This window comes from Dasypus novemcinctus, chromosome 26, assembly GCF_030445035.2.
Source record: "Dasypus novemcinctus isolate mDasNov1 chromosome 26, mDasNov1.1.hap2, whole genome shotgun sequence".
Lineage (NCBI taxonomy): Eukaryota > Metazoa > Chordata > Mammalia > Cingulata > Dasypodidae > Dasypus > Dasypus novemcinctus.
In genome coordinates, this window is record NC_080698.1 from 16,270,294 (window position 1) to 16,294,891 (window position 24,598).

A 24,598-nucleotide genomic window follows, 5' to 3' on the forward strand; every position below is an offset into this window, starting at 1 on the left:
AGTAAATAGCAAAGGTTGTAGCTATGCTGAAAACCTGAGGGCGAGAACCCTTTTACAACCACAAAAAGAGCGATGGCTTTTGAACTTCAGGAGACCCTGGAAGGGAAGACAGGGAGTGCAGACCAAGAGAGGCCGAGCTCATTTCCTTTGGAAATCACTGCCTGGATCAGGGGTCTTCCAACTGATTACCAACAACCATGCGAGCTTTGCAATCATTTCTGGAAAACGAAGGTGCTAATTGCTTTCCTAAGGGTCCTGGCTAGAGCAGAACCCAAGAGCTCAGCTAGTAGGATGGTCTCGTTTCCCTGGGCCTGAGTGACACTTGGGTTTTGGAAGGTGAGCCTCTTGGTCAAGTGTGTCCAACAAATTATGATCCCTGAGATGCTGTCTTCTACAAACCTACCTAGAATGTCACCTGTCCATTTGTAACTACATATCGAGTACTCCTAATACATGCCAAACACTGTTCTGGACACAGTGAACAAAACAGCCCACATGGGTCTTACAAAGAAAATCAAGTGTGAAATGCATGCTAGAAGGTGATAAGAGCCAACTAAACCAGGGAAGGGGGCAGAGGTTATTTTTAAATAGGGTGGTTGGACGAGGCTTCATTGCATAGGTCACATTTGACTAAAGGTTTGAATGAGGTAATCGGGGTGGGAGGGAGAGAATTCCAGGTAAGGGGAAGAGCCAGTGCAAAGGCCCTGAGGCCAGAGGTGCCTGGCCTGTTGGAAGAGCTTCGAGGAGGCCAGTGTTGTGGAGGAGAGTGAAGGGAAGTGATATCAGAGAGGTAGTGGGGGTTGGGGGATGACAAAGGGCTACATCATATAGGGACAGTATTTATGGAAGTTTTAAGGATGTGCTGCCTCCCATCAGAAGGCAGTGGTAGGTGATTCCCACTGGCCCTTGGAGAAGTCAGTTTTAGGATGGGCAGGTTAGAGGGGAAAGACGAGGTGCTATCAATCTTTCCCCTTACAAAGTCTAAGTTCCTATTCTCCACTGCACTTCCTTTAATGAGGAAATTAAGCAGGAAAGAAACTGTGTCTAAAAATATACGTGCAACCATGTCATTTAGTCCTGCCGTAGGGAGAAAAGGTGAGATGTGCGGAGTCATCCATCAAGGTGAGTTTGTAGGTGGTGTGGCTTCTCTGAGGCAGTACTTACTGGCGGCTAATTACCTATGGGTTAAAAGGCTGGAGGTGCTAGATGTGTAAGGGGCTGCCGGCACGTGCAAGAAAGAGTGGCAGGGTATGTGCAGAGGGGGTTTTGCTGCGTGTGGCCAGCAATGTTTCCAGGGGACTCAAGGTGACATGAAAGCAACCAGTGCCCTGGCCAGTGGTCCATCGGTCCCCACTTGATGGATGGGCTTCAGGAGGTGCCTGTGAAACTCTCGGAATTATATGTAACGTCTCATATGTGCTATGTGCTTTTCCCTGGGAAAAGGATCTGGAGCTTCTCAGAAATTTTCATGACCTTCCCCCAAATGGAGAACTGGTGGCCTGCCATGGAACAACCCCTGCTTTCACTTCTTTTCCAGGACCGGTGGGTTTGCAGAACTCTGCCGTCAGGAGGACCATAACTTGTATCTCCATGTCATACAACTCTTCATTCAGATTCATGAGGCGGATTGCTTGTACCTCAATACTCGAGAACCTAGAAATACTCACGCATGCTGTCCCCTCCCCACGTTCCAGCTGGCCTGAGCATTGTCCTGCCCTGCCACTGGACACCAGCTCACTCGCCTCCCGGCCTCCATACGCTGTCCCCTCCACGTGGCGCCCCCTCCCCTGCTCTTCCTAGGGCACCTCACTGAGCAGCTTCTCCTGGGCAGCTGCAAATGGCAGAAGGCCCACGGGAGCCCTGCCTGGCAAGTCCAGCCACAGCCCCTCTCCTCCACACACACTTCCTGAGAGGGGCACAGTGGTATGGGGGTTAGGCGCCCCAGACCCTGAGGCTTCACACATATTAGGTGTGTGACTTAGGGTGAGTCACTCAACCCCCCAAACCTCTGCTTTCTCCTTTGTAAAACAGTAGTCAGTACTGTATCAACCTCCGAGAGTTACTGCATGCCAAGTGCCTGGTGCAGGACAAGTAGTCACTAGACAGGCTTATCATCATCATCAGCAGCAGCAGCAGTTCTAGTAGCCTCAGTGGTTAAGTGCACTAGTGGTTAAGCACTCTGGAACCAGATGACCTGGGTGTGAATTCTGAGCCTGCCACTTTCTAGCTGGGTAACACCTGGGGCAAGGTATATAACCTCTGGCAGACTCACCTTTGCCATCTGCAAAATGAGGTCCGTAGCAGTACCCACCTCCTGGTGCTTGGAGGAGGACTCGGTAGTGGGGTCACGGGTACGAAGGCCTCCAGGCTGGGCCTGCGTGTATCGCTCTTCAGCAAGTGATGCTGATTTTCTGATGGTGGCTGCTGATTCTATTAACGGTTAGTGCCAGGTGCTCTGGGTCCAGCCCCTGGCTTGCCCCCCACCATCCTAAGACAGGGGAGAAAGGCAACAAACTCCCTCAGCACCTCAGATCCTCATTTGGATGAGGCTTTTGGCCTTTCCCATTCGCTCAGTGTCTTGTGGAGACATTGCGGTATGGGGTGGATGTTGTTTAGAAACAAGAGGCCAACCCTCCCCCTCTCACCCGCATATGCACGTAAACAGGGAGGGAGAGAGGCGCGCTGCTTCTGACCTTGCTCTTTACGGCTATGCCATCCTGCTCTGTGGGCAGGAGTGGCCAAGGCCCACGTGTTCCTGCTAAGGCTGCTTTTCTTAGGAGATGCCCAAAGAGGGCTGGGAATAGAAGGCCTATGTGGGAAGGAGAACAGAAGACAGAGAGCAGCGATTGCTTCCTGAACTGTGGAGACTGACAGGGACACCCCACTAGCAAATTGGAAACACCCATGCAACACGTGGGCATTCCCTTCCTAAGAGGGAGGGTATCCAAACGAATGGCTTGTCTCAAGCTCAACAGAGGCCCTGATTTTATCGCAGAGTCAATGGACAACGAGATCCAGACCTGTCTGCAACACACAAGGGGAGTTACAAATCCAAATACGGTCGTGTCTCTGCCGTTTTGGGAGCCTGATGTATGTCAGTCCATTTGGTGGGGAGGAGCCCAGGAGGAAACTGGGCTCTTCTGAGCTGGCTGCTGCTTAGCCTGAGGTCCCGAAGATCCATTTGGATTCCTCCATTTACTGAAAAATGCAAATATTGTGCCCTTTATTCCCCCAGATTCTCTGTTTTGTCCTTAAGATAAATAGCGCCCAGTAAGTCTGAGCTCCACAGCCGTGTGCTATAAATGGGGCAGCACGGTGGGTTAACAGCTTTAGGACTAAATTTCTGAAGGGGGCCTCCGTCTTTCAATTCCTCCTGTTTTAGGGCTCAGGACTTTTGCACCAGCAATTCCCCTTGGGCGACAAGCAGCCCGTTAAATGGCGAGGCTTCCCACAGTGAACCGGGGCTCCATTCAGCCAAACACCCTCCTCCCAACAGGCAACTCGACAATTGTGACCTCAAGTGGCTGCTGGGCTCATAATAATACAACTAAATATCCATTTATTCAGAGGTGAAAAAGTATTCCCAATACCTCTTCCCCCCACCTCTCAACAACTGCTGGGGTCCTAAACTTAAAATGAGATCTTTCTCCTTGGGTGTTGCTCAAAATCAATAAGCAAGATTTCTATTTGAATGCTCGTGTTAGAAAGCCATCTTTTGGGGACTTCTCCCTGGAAGACGATAAAACCAAATCAGTATGTTTAATTGTTATTCCCAGTCATCCACGCTAAGGGTAGGGCTACTGAGGGGCCTTTGTGGATTTTCTTTTTTACCCCAGTCCTTCCTTTGCAGACATGTGAACTACCTTTTTGATTATTAAGAACACAGAATGACCTAGAAAATTCTGCAGGTTTCATGGAAATGAAAGATCCACAAACAAACACAGCTGGTTCCTGCTTTGATGGTGATAAACAAAGCGAGGCCGAGCAGAACCGCAGAACAAAAATCAAGAAACCAGACCGAAAAAAAGCAAAGCAAATCCTCCTTCCCTCAGCCTCCAGCCACGGGAGGGGAGGCTGGAGGAAGCTTTGGAACGGCCGGGCTGGAGGGCAGGGCTTCCCAGAGGGAAGTCTGGGCAGCCTGGGGCCCTGTCTGACTCCTTCAGGGTCTCCCACTGCAGGCCCTGCACCTTGGCTCACCGAGGTGACCCTGGGACCCTGGGCCGGGAAGGGACAGCCCTGGAGGGAGAACAAGTGGGAGGTGATATTTCCTCGCCACAGTAAGGTGGAGGGTGGGGGGAGGGACGGGACCAAAAGAGGCAAGAGGAGTGCTGGGAAGAGGGGAACCCAGGGCCGCCAGCTCTTCTCAGACCCTGGCATCTCGATACCCCAGAGAAGCCCTAGAAAGAGGTTTGGAGCCTCACTGGACTGTCTTTCCTTGCATTTTCAATGCTAATTCCAAACCATCTTATAAGAGCCCGAAGGTGGATTCTGGCCATCATCCGCGGAGAAATTATATCCATAAATCCAAGTTTCTCTGGGAAAAGATTTTATAATTGAAGTGTAGCACTGCATTATTACATTTGACTGTCACAGCAAATGTGCAAGTAGAGTTACTAAATGTGCAAGTAGAGTTACTAAAACCTTCCATTCCCCATTCTGAATAGACAAACTCGGGCACACATCTGAGTTGGGGACTGAGTTGGTAACTTATTTGGCCATTATTAATTTATTTAGATAAGTGTGTTGAAAACAATTGTAATTTCTAACAAAAACGATTTTATAGTTGCTTTAAACAAATAACTTTTAAAACTCTCTTTTTAATCTCCTCATGGTCCAAACTTTTGCACATTTGTGCTGTATCGTGAAGCGCCTATACACGTCTTTTCTTGTAGGAAAAGGAGATACACAAATTCTTTGGAAGGAGTTTTTTATCATTTTGCTATCTTTTCTCTGTCATAGGACAACTTAATGGTATTTATTAAAAATTTTATTGTGAACTTTATTTTACCTTGGATTTCATTTCAAAATTGCAGGGGAAAATAGAAAATAATATTAAAAACACTAATGTACCCACCACCAACTGGAAAACATCTTAGTATTTTGCCATATTCCCCTTCAAATCTTTTTTTCTAAAACAAAGATGCAGTTATACTTTAAACCCTCCCCCCCATACCCCTCATTGTTTTTATTCCCCTCTTTTCCCTAAACCTAAAGTAAACACTAAACTGAAGTGGGCATCATTCCGATGTGTATTTGTTATACTTTTAATACTGCTGTACTCTATGTGTGCATTTAGTTATAAGATGGCATATAAATCTGCATGCTTTAGAACTGTAAACAATGCTATTATACTGCATTTATCACTATATACAGAGCTTGTTTCTTCAGTTAACATTATGTTTTTGCAATTTTCCTAAATTAATGCAGTTCAAGTTCATTTTGATGCTGCAAACTATCCTATTACTTAAATATACCAGAATTTATATGGGTGCATATTTGGATTATTTCCAATTTTTTGTTTTTATAAAGCTTCAATGACCCCAGTTGCACATATCTTCTTATGCACAGCTTCAAGAGTTTCTCTAAGTTGCATACCTAGAAGTTGAATCACTATGTCATGGTGAATAGCTTAAATGTGATGAGATATTGCCAAATTGTTCTCCAAAGTGGTTGTAAAATGCACATCAGCAGAAGCAGAGTCGGGGCAATATACTTGGTCTGTGGTGAACAGTTTTATTTACCTTGTCGCCTGAGCTGGACAGTATTCACACTACCCAGTGGTTTCTATGTGCCAGGCTCTGGGCTAGGCTTTAGGATTAGAGACGACCCCCCTGAATTCTAACAATGCCCTTACAAAGCAGACCTTATCAATCCCATCACACAGAGAGGATTCAGTGGCTTGGAAAAGCGAAACTGCTTGCACAGGATCAATCTGACAGTGAGTGGTGGGGTGATAAGTAAACATCACTCTCTTCCAAACAGCAAAAAACATCCTTTTTCATGGACCAGACGCACGATTTGAAGTCACAAGAGACAATGAACTGACCCACTTGGGTACGGAGCCCTGAGCTGAGCCCAGAACTCCTGCCTCAAGACTCCCAACGACAGGCTGGCATAAACGTCAAGGTTGTTTGCTCACTGGTTTTCCCCGGGGGAGCAGCAGGGGCTCCAGGCTGGGTCACAGACCCCAGCGCCTCCTTCCAGGAACAGTCTCGGGCCAGGCCTTGCCCCGTCAGTCAGGGAGCCATGGGGAGCGTCAGCATGGGAACCATTTGGAGCATTTTTCCTAGAGGAAGAACTATGTCATAAAGCCTCAGCAACTGACTCAGGACAAATGGATCCTAAAGACAACTTTTAACTTAGGCCCCAGTAAGCCCACGGAATGTTAAAAAGACACATGAACCTCAGACATGAAAGCAGAGGGTGAGAGGGAAATCCCCGTAGCCTGATGAATCAATTCCAGAAAAAGCCTCTCACCCAGTCCCCATCCATCAGCCCCGGAGGCAGGAGATGGGAAATGTTGCTCTCACTCTTAGCACCTCCGCGTTGCAGGTACCTGAGTGGAAGGTGGAAGAAAACCAACCCTGGGACCAACACCAGGGCACCCTGATTCAGAATGAGACTGGTTGGAAAAGGCAGGGCTCCCCCACTCCCGTGTGAAGATCTTGAGACGTTATCCCCTGAGGTTGCTGCAGGGCAGAAGCCGTGCTCTAAGGCCCCGGTTTTAGCTCACAGAGGCACTATTGGGTCAGAGGGTCCTGTAGGAAGTTCGAAGTTCATCGTGGCTGAGCAGTCCCGCCCACAGGCCCTGGAGCATCACGGGAAGCAAGCGGTGGGCAGGCTGATTGAACCCAGTGCTAGGGGATAACTGGATGCCAGGATAGCAGGAGAGCACAGCAAGAGTTAAACCAGGCAATGGAGTCAGCTGCACCTTAGTTTGAATTCACTCATTAGCTGAGTGACTGGGACAAATGAGTTAACCTCTCTGAGACTCTTGTTTTCTCAGCTGTACAGAGGGAAGTAACATCACCAACTTCAACAGGCTATTATAACAATTAAAAGAAAGAACATGTTCAGGGCACGTAGTGCAGTGCCTGTAGTGCAGTGCCTGGCACACAGTTAAAAATGCCGCTTGCTGTTACAATGTTTCTGTGTGAATGAGAAAATAAAGCACCCTTCTTCAAGACACTTGACTGCCATCTGCCAGAAACAATTCTGAAAATCTACAAGGACTGTGTGAGCTACGCCCTCTGGAGTTGTGCAACAGACAGCTTAGCTTGAGCAACCATCAGCATCGGCCTTGAAGATGGCACGTGCCCAATAAATGACAACAAATATTTTCTTAGTAAGCATAAAAACCACCACCACCCAAGGGCCTCGTGAGAAGTCTTTCAGATGGCACTGAATTCCTGAAGGAGCTGGTAAATGAGTTCCCAGGCCTCCAAGAAGTGTGCAGCGCTCAGAGGTTGGTGGTGGTAGTGGGGAGGTGGAGAGGGGGAGGAATGGGGAGGACTAGGGAAAGCTGTCAGGCAATGGTCCCAGCAGGAGACGAGCAGGCTGAGGGTTCAGGATTCCGCTGGCTGCTGGCAGTCAGGTCAAGCCCAAGAGGCAAGCCTCATCAGTCAGGGACAAGTTGAAGGTCTGACAGCCTGGAGGTCACTCAGAGATCAGCCCACCTCCCAGGACTGCACTGAGGAGCAGATGGAGGCAATGATATATGTGCAAGAAAATGCCCCAGGAGCTGCACAGCACACTGAAGGAGGGATTGCTACCTTTTGCTCACCCACCTCCTCTCTGATAAACCTGCATCCTTCCAGCAGCCTTGGGAGGTTTTGCACTCTTGAAGTATCTTTTACAATATCACTTTATTAGGTTTTTTCTTTTGCTAATCATAAAAATAAGGCCATATATTTATTTTAAATGACAAATAATCCTGTTCAAAAACTGGGCAAGGATATGAATGGGCAATTCAAAGAACACAAACGGCCAGTGAATAAATGAAAAGGAGCTAAATCTAAGTAAGAGAAATAAAAAATTAAAATAGAGTGAGAATTTTCCACCATCAGATTGGATAAACTGTTTTAAAACTTATGATATCCAAAGCTGGTAAGGATATGGTGAATGGGTATCCTCACATCCTATTGGTGGACGTGTAAAGTGCTTCCAAATGATTTAGAAGACCATTTGGATATTTTTATTAAAATTTTTAGGGGGCATATTGTCCAACTGGGAACTCATACTTCTAGTTGATTCTCCATGAATAAAAGCACTAGAACACAGAGTGAGATATACATGGATGTTCAGTGCAGGCCTCTGGGTACCAACAAGAAACTGAAAACAACCAAATGCCCATTAGAAGGCGTATAATGGCATGTATATGGTACACATGAGGAGGAGGTCTATCTGTATATACTGGTCTGAAAAAGGGAACTTGATACTGAGTAAACAATAATAACCCCAAAATGAAAATCACAAGCCATGATCCTGTTTCTGTAAAAATTACTCATGTATGTATACATGTAAATATGGATATGCATTATAAACTCGGGGAAAACTGGGAAGGGCAAACAAAAAACTGTCAACAGTGGTTGCATCTGGAAGTGGGAACAAACAGCTGAAAGGGGGCAGGGGGTAGGGACTTTGTTTTCTTATTTTATATCTTTCTATAACTTTAAGGTGAGAATTGTGGCTGATTTTCACTTACGTGTGTTTTTCAGGATTTTGTTTCCCAAACAAAGTTTTAGAAGCACGTGTTCGTTAGAGAGCAGTTGGGAAGTACAGAGGAGAATTTTCCTCATTTTTCTTTTGTCTCTTCTCTTACTTGGGATTGCATTTTATCATGCTTGACCACATCATTGCACCCTTGTGGACCAAGTGTGATGCGGAAGTCAAGTCTTGGGTGCAGGAAGGGTAGAGGAGAGTCCCCAGACCTTAGGACTAGAATGAAACCCCAAAGCTGGTCCAAATGCATGAAAACAAGCTCCTTCCCCTCATTTTCCAGATGCGGGCTCAGGCAGGGCTGGAAGATGTTGTTATCCAAGCAGGCCAGGAGCTATTTACAAAGAGAATTACCACTCAAAACAGGAGCGTGTGTGTGGTTCGGGCCACGAAGCAGCTGTCCGAGGCCCAAACCAAACATCCACAGCAAGGATAAACAACCCCAAGTCTAGAGTGGATCCCAGGTGGCTCTCCAGCCAGGCGCTCTGCCAGTCATTGGCCTCCTTCTCTTTGCCAGGCACCTCACTTCCTTTATCTCATCCTTAACACCCTCTATGTGGCAGTCTCTATCCCCTTTATGACTGAGGAAACTGAGGCTCAGAGAAGGTAAGCCAGTGGGGTACGGCCACATGGTATATAAATGGCGGAGGCAGATTTTGATTAGCTGCCTAATGCTTTGACATAATTCTAAAGGAAAAAAAAAACCCTTCCCTGTCTCAAAGGCCTTTTAGTAAGAAACATTTCCAGGAAAGAGCAGCACCCAAGAAGATGCCCCCAAAAGCAGGCTTTGGGAGGGACATCTCTTCAATCATGCCAGTCTGTCTGCCAAGGCAAAGGCTGGTGAGGCTTTTTGAGTTGCTCCAAGATGTGGGAAAAGCAGGAATTTTGGATTCTAGGTGACCCAGCAAAATTGGAAGGCCAGACACGACCTTTCCTTGGCTTACAGGTAGCTCACTGATAAGTCCCACTTACTCAGACGCTGCTGCCAGTGCAAGAACAAAAGTCGCTCTTGCTGACTCAGGAGCTCGGGCCATTGTGGGCATGTCTCCATGCCTGGGCACATGCTTTGCTAATTCCATTTTTCACATCTGTTGAAAAGTGCCTGATTGGTAAGCTTTTGTTTTGAAAATAAACACCCTCTTGGATTCCACACCTTCTAGGCCAATTCCCCCAGCCTTTATTGATGCTTCCATCTCTCCCCTCTGCCCTCTCCTTCTGAGGAGATATTTTTCTTTTATTCTTTTGGGATTTGGCTGACAATTGATTTCTCCACGCTGGTGGAGTCCTGGAGAAAGGTAGGGAAAGATCTCGTTTAGGAGGGGAGGGTGGGGAGGGAGACACAGTGGGCAGGAAGGGGGTTCTGCTCCCTTATTTGAAACTCATTTTCTTCTCTCTTGCTTTGGTAGGACTTCAGCTTCTTGTCTACAAAGAAAAAGTATACTCCTTTCAACAGCAAGAATGAGAAATAACTAAATAACCCTGGATCAGCTTACAGAAGGGATAGGAGACATCTCGGGATTGAAATCTTGAGCAGCTCTGGGAAACCCCCATCTGTACTGCTGAGAATATCTCCCTTCACTTGTCAACCACTGGTAACTGGCATTCTACCACTATGTGGTCATTCTTTGGGTTGATAGTGTGCCTATTAAAATGCATATTTGAATAATTACCCCTCACTTTTGTACAGGATGAAGGTGTCTGAAGAGCCTTCATATTTCTCTCCCATTATACCAGATACTGGACTACATGCTTGTGCTACAATGGCAAGCCAGAAAGACAAAAGCCATGCCATCCTGTGCTACAGGACAATAACAGGTGAATGGACTAGACCTGTGACCACACTCCAAGCCCTTGATTCTTGATCCTGTGCTCCTTCTACTCAACTGCCTGTCACACTAATATCTAGGCATCACCTTGATGCAAATCAGTTCATTTGTTCATTTCCATGTAGTCACTACCCAAGAGCAAGGCTGGGCATGGGGAGATGGAGAGGGTAGTTCCCATGGGGAGTAGGAGCATTGATTTCAGGCACATAGACAGAAGAGCCTGGAAACAGAAACTGGGACCAGCATAGTATGGGAAGATCCAGAAGCGCATGCCTTATCCCTTTAACAATGCTCTTTGGCAAGTTTTTCAGTCATTGCTGGTAGATTCCCTCTTCTGTTTCATCTTCTCTTCAGCACCTGACAACTCTATACTTCTCTCACTCTCAAGAGAGACCTCACTTTTTTTAATAAAGAGAAAGTCAACAACCAGCATGAGCCCCGCTGATTTCACTTTTCCTCACCTAGTGTTCCTAGTCTCCTCACCTTTTCAGTTGGCAGGGGATGGGGGGTTAGGGATGATGAGGTGGGAGGGGTGGGGTATGGCAGCAGGTGTTTTTATGGGCCAATCAGCTCATCCTCCCACCTTTTCCATTCCCTCTACAGATCACATATCTGAATCCTCTTGCTTTTGTATCTTCACACTCAGCTTCCTATGGATTCCTCCTCTTCTTGGTCTATAAATAGGTCTAATTCTCCCCTAACTAAAAAAATCTCTCCATTCTGCAACCTCCTTTCTATCCTTCCTTTTCTACCTGAAAAAAGAAATATATCTGAGGCCTCCACCCCTTATCCTTCAACGTACTTCTCAACTCTTCTTTTTTCAGCACGAGTGATTTTTGTCTCAGAGGCCCACAGTGAACTCTCAGTACCAAAAGTAATGGTCTTGCCCAGTCTTCCTTACCTTCCACCTCACTCATATTCAAACCTGTTGACCTTCCTTCTCTGCCTGAAACTGACTGCCTTCTCTGCTTCTATGACACTCTATTGGCCCCTTTTCTTTTCCTGTCCTGACCTTTCTGAGTTTTGCCTCGAGTATCTAAATGCCTACAGAAAGGGAAACCATCAAGGATACAAAAGGATTCTAAAAAGTTCAATGACACAGAAACCAAGGGATGAGCAAGTTTTAGGAAGGAGAAAGATGTCAACAGGATCAGTAATTCAGAATACTTTTTGGCTCATTTATGACAAATCCTGGTCTGAAAACACAATTGCATAAATGAATTGGACTTGCTGTCTATAGAGAACTTCTCTAAGAGAGAACTTCTCTGAAAAGGACATCTAGTGACTGGAAATTCCTAAGAAGCAGCAGGAAAACTGTATATAAAGGTTGTTATGAATAATTCTCCTAACTTTCCAGTTCTTAGATTATGGGAAAACCTCTCTCTGCCTTTTTCAAAGGACTCCTACCATCCCCCCATCACCACACCCCTATCTTAATCATCACTACCATCACCATCTTCATCACCATTAGCACTACCAGCAACACTACCTCTTCTCCACCATCATTACTCCCACCACCCTCATCATCCTCATCATCGCTGTCATCAATATGGCATTGAATGGGCTCCTACTATGTGCCAGGCTCTGTGCCAAGAACTTTACATACATTATCTCAATTAATGTTCATATCACACCCTACAAAGCCAGTATTATCATTTCTGTCTTATAAATGAGAAAACCCAAACTGAGAAATGTTTATGAACTCATCCATAATTATGCAATTAGTGTGTCCTAGAAACCAGAATTCAAATGCTGATCTTCCCAACTCAAAATCCTTGCTTCCCCATTCCAGTCTGTCTCTCTGGAAGTATAAAAGTAGATAAAACCAACCATGACATATTCAAAAAGCTAACAAAGAATAGGAAGGCTTTTTTAAAAACTTAAGTGAGAAATCCTGTCACAAATTGCAAACATGTTGATGCCAGGAAAGTTAACATTCCCAGCCCTGGTTGTATTAAGAAAAGTTTGTCTTTCAATGCACATATTTTCCAGCTTGTTAAATTGAGATGACTCTACATTTGTTCATGAAGAATGTGGCATTTTCTGCAAAAATCTAACGCAATGATTAGAAGATAAGAAACCCTCTCTTTTCTTATTTGCTTAGAAGGACCCAGCAGTTTAAAATGTTTTCTCTACCAATATACACAAAAAAATTTATTAATCCAAAATCAAAATATCTGTTTAAATGTAGAACAAAGACTTGAGGCAAAAACAAACAAACAAAAAAACACCAAAAATCAAAAAACAAAAAAAATGCCTAGATATGACTCTAAATAATAGTTTAATAGCATCTCTCCAACATTGTGTCACGTAATGGACTTTGCAGGATTATTTTATGTTGAAAATTTTCCTGCCCAATACAAAAGATCTTCAAAGACTTTATTCCTATCCTTTACCCTTTTGGGAGATGGTAAGGGAGGAAAAGAGGAGGCGAAAAAGCCCTCTTGCAAATGCTTTTCAAAAAAATTGGCTGAACAAAGACTTTCCCATTTAAGAGCAGGTGACAGTAAGATCTCTCCCATAGGCAGCACATTAAGACTCTTTGCAGAAGTAAACAAATCCGTTAGGATGAAAGCCGGACATTCCTCAGGGCTTGGATCTAATGAAAATGTCAGTGTTTTATGCAGTTTAAAAACTGACAATTCAATGGTTTTACAGGAGCTATTTAACATTTATCATCACTTACAAGAGCTCAAATGTAGCCAAGGGTATGAGTAACAAAAAGAAACCAAATGGCTCCTTGCTTAGAAGCCAGTAACCCATGAGGATTTTTCAGTTTGTCAATTACCAGGTACCCTTGGGCAACAGGCACAGGTCTTGGCAAAGGCAAGCTGGAAATCCACACTTCAAGATACAATCAAGACAGTAACCATGCTCTGCACTTTCATTTACATCTCATCCTATCAAAGACCCAATTGCTGGCAAACCAGGATACTAAAGAAAGCCCTTATACCAACCTAAGGTGATGCATCAAGAGCCTCAGAGTGTTTGCCAAATTTCTGCTTTAGATATTAAGATAAACCACTAAAAGAAGAGTCATAGGATGTATAACTTCCAAACCAGCATAGAGGGAAGTGAGAAGAAATAAAGAAAATGCAAGTAATTCAGAAAGGGCTAACAAGGAGAGAAAAGTAAGTAAAAAAAAAAAAAAAGAAAATAACCCATAATAATAAAACATGCAAAATAAGGAAAGAGTTAAGTCCAGATGGATTACAATAAATATAAACAGCTTAAAGTCACCCATTAAAAGGCATGTGCCCAGATTTTCCCCCTAAGTTCAGCTTTATGCTGTTTATATAAAGGACCAGTGACATACAACAATTGAAAAGTATGGAAAAAACATACACTTACTTTATTAACTAAAAGGATGTTGTTACAGCAACATTATCAGACAAAATAGAATTTAAAGGTAAAAGAATTAATGGGAGATATTAATTAATGATTAGAAGAACAACCTACCAGGAACGATGATACTACATAATATAATTTCATACAGCTGAAGGCATAGCTTAGAAACAGATAAAACAAAAGTTAAAGAATTACTGAGAGAAATGACCAAATCCGTAAATGTCATGAGGATTTTAATTCTCATTTCTCAGAAGTGTTAAACAGCTAAAACCTTAATAGAGATTTAGAAGATGCCAGTTACATAATTTAAAAGCTCATCTAAAAGGCATGCAAAGAACAGGTACCCAAAGAGACTACACATTCTCTTCAAGTACACATGGAATATTTACAAAAAATTGAACCTGTGCCTGGCTATAAAAAAAAATATCAAAAAATCCCAAGAAGCAATTTCATATACTTGATATCTGAACTTCTCTTTTAAAAGAGTAATGAACTTTGAGCCTAAGTAACATCAGTTAGAACCCAGTTCTATGCTCAGAAATTTGTTCTTATTTTTCAAAGCTGGTCTCGGTATCACCTCCTTCAAGAAGCCTTCTCTGATGGCACTAGGTCAGGTAGCTCCCATCCTAAGTCACTCTTTATCACAGTACTCTGTTGTATTTCCTTCATGTAACTTACCAGTCTGAAATCATGTCATTTGTTTGCTTTCTTGTTTACTGCCTCTCCCCCACCCCCACTAAAATGCATTTGCAATCTTGAGCTCCTGGAATGGAGCCTGGAACACAGAAGGCACTCAATAAACATCTGCTGACATCAGCTTGAATTGGCAGCCTGCACCACTCAAAGGCCTTGTATAGACCTCTCCCCCAGAATGAATCACATTACATTAGGGTGATTTGTGTTGTAGTCTCAGTAAGAGAAAGTGAGCTTGCTATCATATCCAAGGTAAGCAATAGGTGCCAAATAAGTGGCTGTTGAAGAAATGATTAAAATTAAACCATGACTCTCCAGTGTGACAGAAGAATGAAACCTTGAGAAGCCACGTTACCTGTTTTAGGCCACATCCTAGTAATGAAAAAGTCTGATTCCTGACTGTGTGCATTACTGTACTCCCCTCCAGGTTGCCTCCACATCCCTGTGCACACCATCCCATAGAGAGTGAAGGCTCTGAATGAGGACAGATGAAGATACTATTATACAAATATTATACTATATAAACACTAGTTTGGCTATTGTATACATACTTGCTTTTGCCAAACCTATTAAAACTAGTCCAAATAATCATTTCCTTTAACTTCATGTCTGCACCAGGATTGCATTTTCTAATTAAATAAGTAAGGGCTAAAGATTAAAATAATAGTTTGCTGTCTCAATAGTGTGACCATATTATCAGACCAATGATTACAGAAGGAGGAATTATTGTATGACCTTGGGTAAGTCACTTAGTTGGTCTATACCTCAGTTTTCAGATCTATAAAATGGTCACAATATTAATGCTTTCTTTATAGGTTGCCCTGAAGACTAACTGGGTTGTTTCATCAAAACACTGAGTATAGTATGTGCCCCAGTGAGCTTTATAAACATCTCTAAGGCTTCAGACCCTTGCTTACTTGAAACTTTGGTTTTTGATAATCCATCCTCCGGAGCTCTTCTGGAGCTGTAACACTATTATGGAAAGAGTCTCAGGTTCCTTTGAATCTGATTAAATCCATTCCTTGTTGTCAAAGCAGAGCTAGAAAAATCCTGGCCAATGCCAGATGTATTTACTGAATGGCCTTTAACACTGATGATTTCAGGAAGATGAGGCTGCTAGAGGGGCAGCCAACATGGCAGCACTGATTAACAAAGGGGCAGACTGCCTGGGGACATTCTCCTCCAACCTAACCCCCCTCCTTCCCCAGAAGGAACTATTCTAGAATGGAAAGTTTCCCCACCACACACATCTGCTTGCCAGATCTCCCAAACATGTCACCACTGGTGAGGGCCATCAGGCCCCAAGGATTTCTCCCTTGGATTGGGAGCGACAACTGAACTGAAAATTTATCATGGCAGACAGGAGCAGCATGATATTTTTGACAAGGGCTCCTTTGAAACATCAAAACATTTTCAGACCCTTCCACCTAATAGCAATTTTATTTTTCTTGTCTTTTGATTCAGAAAAACACCGGATGGCCAACAGCTACTTGGAATTCAGTACCGTTTTAAAATGAAATTTTCATTTAGAAGTCACAATTGTGTCTATATAAATACCAGAGAAATAGTCACACATGTATTTATGGGGTACTCTATGCTCTTGCTTCTTAGTGTGTATGTGGAGCCGAGGCCTTGGAAATAGTCCACTGATATTGAATGTAGAATTTGACTTTAAACCAGGACTTTTAAACTACAGGACTAGTGACATTTCAGGCTAGAAAATCTTTTGTTGTATGGGGCCAACCTGTGAATTTTAAGATGTTTAGGAACATCCCTAGCCAATATCTATTAGACACCAGAAGCACCTTTCCCCAACTTGTGACAAAAAATTTTTTTTCCCTCTGGACATTGTCAAATGTCCCTTGTGGGGGCAATACTGCCCCCTCTTGAGAACCACTGCTTTAAACATTCTCCACGTTTTATCTAATGAAAGCTGCTTATTGCAGCAACCTATTTAGGACGAACATGGGGTAAGAAATTTTCAGTTGAAAGGCTAAATCTTAGTAGGTGGGAGATTTTGACGAGGATGATGATGATAAACAATGATTTTATCAATCTAAGTATTTATTTTGCACCATAGGGTCAATAAGTAAAGTGGGGTGTTAGAGATTAAAAGGGCCTTGGACTATAGGAGACTGAATTCTGTTACTACTTCCACCAGGAGCTAACTACGGGGTCTTGGTCAAATCACATCCCTCTCGGGGCCTCAGTTTCCCCATCAAAACCAAGCTCATATGGGGCACTGAGGCAGAGGAGTACAGGCAAGATGGAGAATGGAAGGGGATTTCTACCATCCACCAGCCACTAAACATGCAACAGTGGACTCGCAATCGGTGTCAGAGGCAGCGAGAAGCTGAATTGATACTGCAGAAAATGCTAAGAATGAAATAAAGTGTAAACTTTGGAGGTTGTTGTAGAATTGGGAGCTACAATATGTGAGGGTGATATTAGACATGGATAGCAGATAGCTTTGGCCTTTTCTTCTAGAGCATCTTCTTTCCTCAGGTTCTTTCTCCACTATTTGCTGCTGTCCTTGCAAGCCCACCACAAGACCCTCTTCTGCAGGTTCAAATCTGGGGTCCACATTGTGCTGCCCAGAGCCCAGGAGGGAAGTGAATGCGGGAGGGGTACTGGGTATAAGCAAGGTGGACCTAGCGGTCAATAAGCCACAGATTGCAGACTGGAGATAAGGGATTGCTGTGGGAAGTGGTGGGAATGAGCTGGTGTAGCCAGATCAGCTGGTTTTTCCAAAAGCCCCAGAAAGCTGGAATTGGATGCAATATTTTCATGATGTGACATCCTGGATGGGCCAAATCAAAGGCTATCTGGGCAGAATTGACTTGTAGGCTCATTTGCGGCACCCTGTCTTAAAGTCTTCAGATTTGCAGGAATTATCCCTCAGTTTCAATCAAAGAAATCCCCCTTTTCCTCAGAAATAGGCTAGGGTCTCTTTCAGCAAGTAGAAATTTAGATGCTGCAAGTGACTATCTTCATTAACTTGTTAATTTTTAAAATGCTACCCAGGCTGCCCTTAAGTCCAGCAGCTCCCTGTCATTTCTCGTTCGCCAGGGCTGAGTGCAGGCAACCAGTGAACTGTCCTTAGGCCCTCTGAGATGTCAGAGCTCACACCATGAATCCAGGAACTTCCTTCTGATGGGAGAGTCCTAGCTCCCTGAAGAAAAGCAGACACATGCAGGGCCCAGAACACACAACTGTCACCTTAAACAACAGGAGAGGGTGAACAGCTGGGGCTTCTGGAAAAATCAGTGGAGCAGGAACCCAGGGTTCAGGAGCTACTTTTCTACTGCCTCTCTGATAACAAGCATCAACTGTGAACTGTGTGCTTCAGCCGTAGAGTTAAACAGCAAGCCCTCAATAACCGTTTTTGGATGGTAGAAGGATAAATGAATTCATCATGCATCTCTCTCTCTCTTCATTCACATTCCTGAACTCAAGCCTTCGCGTTGCAAGGGCATCTGGACTTGCAGAATCTCTTCTTTCATCTGTCAACTATTTCTGAGTGCCAAATCTGTGCCAAGCCAACTTGCCAGGCACCAAGGAAAAACAGACGGTGACCCTGCCCTCAAGTGGCATCATGGTTGGAGGAGAGATCTGGGCAGAGGGAACGTTAGGTCAAGAAGGGGGAAGTGAAGGCAGCTCCTCAATCGTAGGTGCTGCTTGCAGTTAGAAAGACTCTGAAGGAGTTCAAACCTACCTCCCTACAATCCATGTAAGAATCCTCGAGCTCCGAAAAGGAGGTATCTCAGGTTAAGGTACCGGAAGAACTGGAGGAACACAACAAAAGGAACCTAAATAGATGTCAAGGTGCTGGTGTCATCACTCACACTGCATCTACACTTGCGTTGGACACCTGGAAATCTCAGCCTCTGCCCCTGGGGTTCCTCTCTAGAGCAGGTCTCAGGGCATTTCACCTGTTTGGCTGCTAGGATAGTTCTCTGCCATGGCAGCCTCTTTGGGCAGAATCGCAGCTAGTGTGGAAGGGGGGCGAGACCTCCCGCTCACTCTCCCTTGCCCCATCTAGATATATACTCCTGCAAAAGTTAGAGCTACAGATAGTCAAAAACAAAATAAAACAAAAACAAAAATAAAAACTAAACAAAACCATTGCTCCTTCTGTAGAGCTTTTAGACCTGAAGCCCTAAATCCAAGAATCCCTTAGCCTCAAATCCAATTCAAAATTTTTAACATATATTTAAAAATGTTTGCCATCTTTTTCATTATGAAGAGAATTGTGAGTATACTTTTTTCACATTCTGACATCATAATAAAAATCCAAACAGCTGCTTTATTCCCAAGTCACATGGCATGTTTAATATCCCAAAGAGCAAATTTGGCATTAATAGACAATAATACTTTTAAAAAGACAAAACTCAATAAACATGGCCACCAACTTTCCTAAAACTATGGTGAAGACATCAAGAATCATTTATCAGCTCCATTAACCTTCTGGTACAACACAGACCATTTGTATTTAACTTACCAGACCTCCAGCCATGCTTACTCAATTCCCACTATGTGGTTGAGCACTGTGCCAGACCAACTTCCAGAGAGAGAAATCAATAAAAACACATAACATGAAGATTGAACTCGATAACACTGGCTATTTCCATAATGGTTCAGCAAGTCCTTTCAGACTTTGCTCTGCTATAAAACGAGGCCAGTGATATTGATTAATGCACCAACATGTTATCATTTATATCAATTGTATAAATAGCAATATTAAAACAATGGGGACATTGGTTTAGAGCTATTTTGCTATATGAAAAGAAATGTCAGTGACTGTTATGGACTGAATCGTGTCCCTAAATATCTTTTCAAGCCCCAACTCCCAGTCCTGTGGGTGTGAACTCATTTGTAAGGAGGATCTTTGAGGATGTTATCCGTTGAGGTACATCAGGGTGGGCCTCACATCCGATGGCCATGTGATAGAGGCAGAGACTGAGTTACAGACTGCTGGCAAGCCCCCACCATAACGCTGCGGACATCAGAGAAAGCATGGTCCTGCCGACACTCGGATTTTGGACTTCTGGGCTCCAAAATTGTGAGAAAACAAATTCCTATTGTTTAAGCCAACTAGTCTTCGGCAACTTGTTACAGCAGCCCTGGCAAAACTAAGACAGTTTTTGGTACCGGGAAATGGGAGGCTGGTATAACAGATATCTAATAATGGCACATTGTTTTAGAAGCGCGTGATGGATAGAGGTAGGAAGAATTTTGAGGCCCTTGATAGAGAAAGCCTAGATTGCTAGAAATATGGATGTTCAAGATGCTTCCAGCAAAGCCTTAGACGGAAGACAGCGACCAAGCCTGTTACTTAACCTCCAAAATTCTCTCTGGCCTCCCTGTGTTCCTGTACATTCCTGCTGACACCACACTTGGCAGGGTGTTTTTGAGGATCAGAAAGAAGCCAGTGTAAGGAGTAAAGGGAGGGAATGTTACAAGATGAGGCGGGGAAGTTAGGCAGGTCACTGAGCATTTGAGGCCTTGCAGGCCATAACCAAGCATTTATAAACCATTTATATTTATTCCAAGTACAAAGGGACTTCCTGGAGCAGCTTAGGAGTTGAATGTATGATATAATTTACATTTTACCAAGATCACTCTGTCTCATAAATTTAGGCCTTGTACTTTCGATTCAGCCACAAACTCCTGGATGGTGGGACTATGTTTACACTCCTTTTAATACCCCCACGACATGCAGATGTTCTAAATCAGTGGTTCTCAAACTTCTATGTGCATCAGAATCACCTGGAGGCTCCTTCAAACAGCTTGCTGGCCCTCACCCCCAGAATTTCAGATTCAGTAGGTCTGGGTGGGGGGCTGAGAATTTGCAATTCTAACAAGTTCCTCAGGTGATGGGCATATAAGCTGGTTAAGAAAACCAGTGTGGAAAGCTGTTTGCTGAATAAATCAATGAAAGGACATGAAAAGGTTTTTAAAACAATAGGCACAATTAGTGTTTGAGTTTGACCTAACATGCCAATAATTTATTACGATTTTTCTTTTTTAAAAAATTATTCATGTCACTGTATTCTAAAATAACAAAAGGACTAATTCATTGCATGTAGAAAGGAAATAGATCATTGTGATTAGACAAGATGAGATAGGTTAGAGACTACATTGCCAAGCTTAATTATAAATTAAATGGCTTTCAAAGGTTTTTTGTTTTGTTTCATTCCCCCAGCCCCACCCCCCAGTATGTGATTTATTTGTGTAGGTGGTTATTACCTCCTCAATCCAGAAAGGATGTGAGGTGTTGAGGCATCCTTTGGTGTTATTCCAAAACTGAAAGTTAAACTAGGCTTTTCCTTAGAACCCAGGAATAAAGCTCACCCTGGCCCATCTGTGTTTGGTTCAAAGCACATGATGTTGGGGAACACACCTCCTATCAGAAGAGGGTGATTTCATCTCTCTTCCTAAAAGGAACTCCCTTAGGTGCCAGAGCAGAAATGCAATGCAGGAATGCCAAATATATAGCTTGAAAAGGAAACTGGACTTAGAACCCATAGGAGGAGAATAACCTCCAATCTGGAGACAGTCACAGTCAACTGTGCCAGAAGCACAGAATAAATGCACATGGTCTCTGCAGGCTTACTCTCACATGCATGTAAGGTTGCAGTTTCCAAGAGTGAATGTCCACCCCCGCTGAAAACTGAGGACGCAGCCCTATGAATAATGGCCAGTCAGAACTCGGGGATGGCTGGGGTTAGGGGCTCAGGAGGTAGTCCTCTTGCCTGAGGCCTGCAAGGTCTCAGGGCAGGTTGTGCTTAGGGTAAAGGCTGGCTAGACATACCCTAATATTGTGTAGTGTTCCACTTAAGTGCAATTTCATCTTTTTGTAATTAATTGGTATCTCCCGGTCTCAGAGGTAGACTGGGAGAAAAATTTCAAAACATCAAAAATGAGGAAATTAAAACAAGAAAGCTGTTGAAAATCAGAGTTCTTCACAGGCTAATAATAAGTATAATAGTCATTAAACAAGAATCAGTGAACGAAACCTCCTCTTGGTCCACATTGTAAGACACAAACAACGCTGTGTGTTGATGTGGATGGTGTACTTGGATTCTCGTTTGGTGCTGGTGGGAATGATGGAAGAGCCTGGCTGTGGATTAAATACAAAAAAAGAGCAACCCCTACACTCTAGCAAAAAATAAATTGCCTATGAGCCCTGAAATCCAAGGGCATTATGCAGAGTCTCTCTGAAACCCCAAAGCACCCCATAGCATTCGCAGTTACCCACCTCCAAAAGGGTAAAAGTAAACACTGGACCTGCTCTGGTGTTAAACTGCCATCGGATCCTCCCCGCTGACTCCCTCCTCCTCTTCTTCTTTACAGACAGGTAAAGATGGATCTCTTGAAGGAACTGGGGGCTCCCACTCTAGGCAAAGGTTGGACAGGTGATCAATGTACAGCATGAGATTTGGCTGTGCCTACGTGCCTCCGACAGAGCTGGATCATCTGGGGCAATGAAAATTATAAGCAACAAGAAAGCAGTATTAAGAGCGAGGGCAGGGACCCAGGCAGCACACACCACCATACCCAGGGCACCAGCATCCATTCTTCCCCAGTTCATTCTGCGTACATTCAATACACACGGGCCAGGCTCAGGAGATGCAGAAGTGACAAACAGAAACACAGGTGCTGCCCAGATGGAGCTTCTGGGCTATTCCCAAGAAAGACAACGAGACAACCAATTACAGGACTTGGGTGGGCTAAGGGAGCCTAGAGGGTCTCATGGAGCACATAGCAAAAGCAGCCAACCCAGTCGGGGGGTAGAGGATCAGGGGAGGCTCTGCAGAACAAGGGACATTGACACTGAGCCCAGAGGATGCGTGCGAGCTAGCCAGGCAAGCGTGGGAAGGGTCAGCACATGCAACATTTCTGAGACAAGGGATCATGGCTGGTCTGAGGGGCTGAGAGCCCCCTACTCTCAGCCATTCTCCAGCTCCTAATCCCACACCCACCCAGAGTACCCAGATTCAGAGCCTGGAGCACTCACTACGAACTGCCCTTCCAGGTCCCACAGTCCAACTGCATTCTGACCTCCTCTTGAGGGAGCCCAAGAGAGGAAAGAACTTAAAAAATAGTTTGTGCTGTAAGAAGAAAGGAGCAACCAATAATATGGAGTTGAACTGCTGCAGAATAAACCAAATTCCAGCACTGCACACCAGCACTGGGGGAGGTGAGGATGTACTTCCCTCGGAGCTGTCCAAGCAGACTGCCGTGCAGCATCACCAACGTGCGAGGCCCAAGGCCCCCCACTTTTCCCCTTCTTTTCCAGGAAAGCCCTGGAAATTGCTCCTCTTATCCTTGGTGTTTTGATATCTAAAAAGCTGCCACACACACGATACCTCCCAATTTCCTTAAGCAAGTAAGGAAAACTAGGTAGCTTATGAAGCCCATCTCATCAGGACCTCCACGTGGGAACAAAAATAAACCAACCTGTGAAAGGCCGGAAGCATGAGCATTGTCCAGGGTTCTAGCTGCCTCTGCATTATGAAAGAGACCATTGAAGGGGGTGGTTTAAGACACAGCAAGAAGCACATGGTCATTTTACCAAAACGCAGAGTCCAGAGTAGCTTTCCTTTCCTTTTTATTGTTATGATAGAATTTAAGTCCTGCAAACAACATGCTTGGGTGAACACAGAAAGAACCAAATCCTAACTTCTAAGAGGCAGAGTAGGCAGCTATTTTAGAGACAAAGAAAGGATGTCTTCTTATCCTAGGACAACACAAATGTGTTTTTAGGTTTCCCTCGACTAAGTAAGTAAGCAATTAGTTTTTTTCCAATAAAAATATCCCTGTGCATGCGCAAACACCAGAGGCAATCATGTAATTACCCTGCCCAATCAGATTCAATTGCTGACAGTTGAGTTCCCACTGCTCATTAACTTCAGATTGCCACGAGGTCTTTACAGAAGCCCTTTCCTTCTCTTTACAAAGGCTCCTACGATGCCAGGAACAGCCCGGCACTACCTTATGTGTGAAAATCATCCCCAAATCGCCAGGACCAAGGTCAGCCTACTCTGACTTCTCTCCGAAAAAATTAAAAGAGAAATCTGAAGAAACAGTGGCTTAAACAACCTCACTCCATTTGGGGATCTCACTTCTAAATATAATAGTAAACTTTCACCCCCACACTTTAAGTGCTGTAATTATGTAATTAAAACCAATTATGCCATTTAACAGAGACTTTTTCAAGATATAAGGCAAGCCAATTGCCTCCATCATTGACCTCAGAAAGTTTCCTGCACTGACCTGCAATAATAGGGATTGGGGCAAATATAGACACTGGCTTCCTAAGGCTGATGTGGACCCGCTGGGGTGGGGGGTGGATGCAGCGGCGGGGGGGGGGGGGGGGGGGGGGGGCGTGTTACAGCTGGTCTAGATTCTTGTAGACTCTAGAAGCTAGGCTGAATTCATTCTCATTGAACACCACAACCACCTGCTGTTTGTGCAACCAATATCCCAAGGTACTTGCTTGACTTTTCACATCCATCCTCAGGATTATTACTTTCATGTTAGAGTTATCTCAAGTTAAGTGCCTTGTTAATGGCAAAGCCAGTCCAAGGACCTGAGACTTCCACCTCAGAGTCTAAAGCCTCTTTGCAATGTGTGTGTGTGTTCTCCTGGGTCTCCATTCTCCCCTTTTGATCACTTCACTCCAGAATCCCTCTGGGCCATGTATCTGAGGCTTTCTCTGTCCACCTGTGTCAGGTGAGGCTCCACCCCACCTCAGGAATGCGAGACTGTAACCTAGGCCTCCTCGCCTCGACATGCCATTCAGTCAAAGCCAGTGAGGCACATGAGCCAGCTGAGGATAGAGGACCAGGTGAGGAGGCACAGGGGCGGGATGGGAGCAGCCATTTGTTGCGCCTGAGACTGGATCTAAGAGCTGTGGAGAGAGAAAATGGCTCCAGGAAACGCCCTCTGAGTCCACTCGTGTTGCCAGGAGGGGCCTTTACAGGATGGGGTAGCTCAGAAGCACGCTG

The 24,598-nt window shown here is 44.5% G+C and overlaps 1 protein-coding gene across 20 annotated transcripts in view; it reads right to left on the minus strand.

The window, feature by feature from the left end:
* The window catches only part of ERC2 (ELKS/RAB6-interacting/CAST family member 2), a 999,838-nt gene that overhangs the window by 71,773 nt on the left and 903,467 nt on the right, over positions 1–24,598 (minus strand). For 6 of the 20 annotated variants that reach the window (XR_011647537.1, XR_011647533.1, XR_011647535.1 and 3 more), the window contains one exon: positions 21,876–22,064. The exons of 10 other annotated variants lie outside the window; for them this stretch is intronic. The gene's annotated coding sequence lies outside the window, so the exon portion shown is untranslated. Of the gene's footprint in view, positions 1–21,846; positions 22,065–24,598 lie in introns of all 20 variants that reach the window. 4 more of the 20 variants (XR_011647540.1, XR_011647539.1, XR_011647532.1 and 1 more) reach the window with 1 other exon arrangement.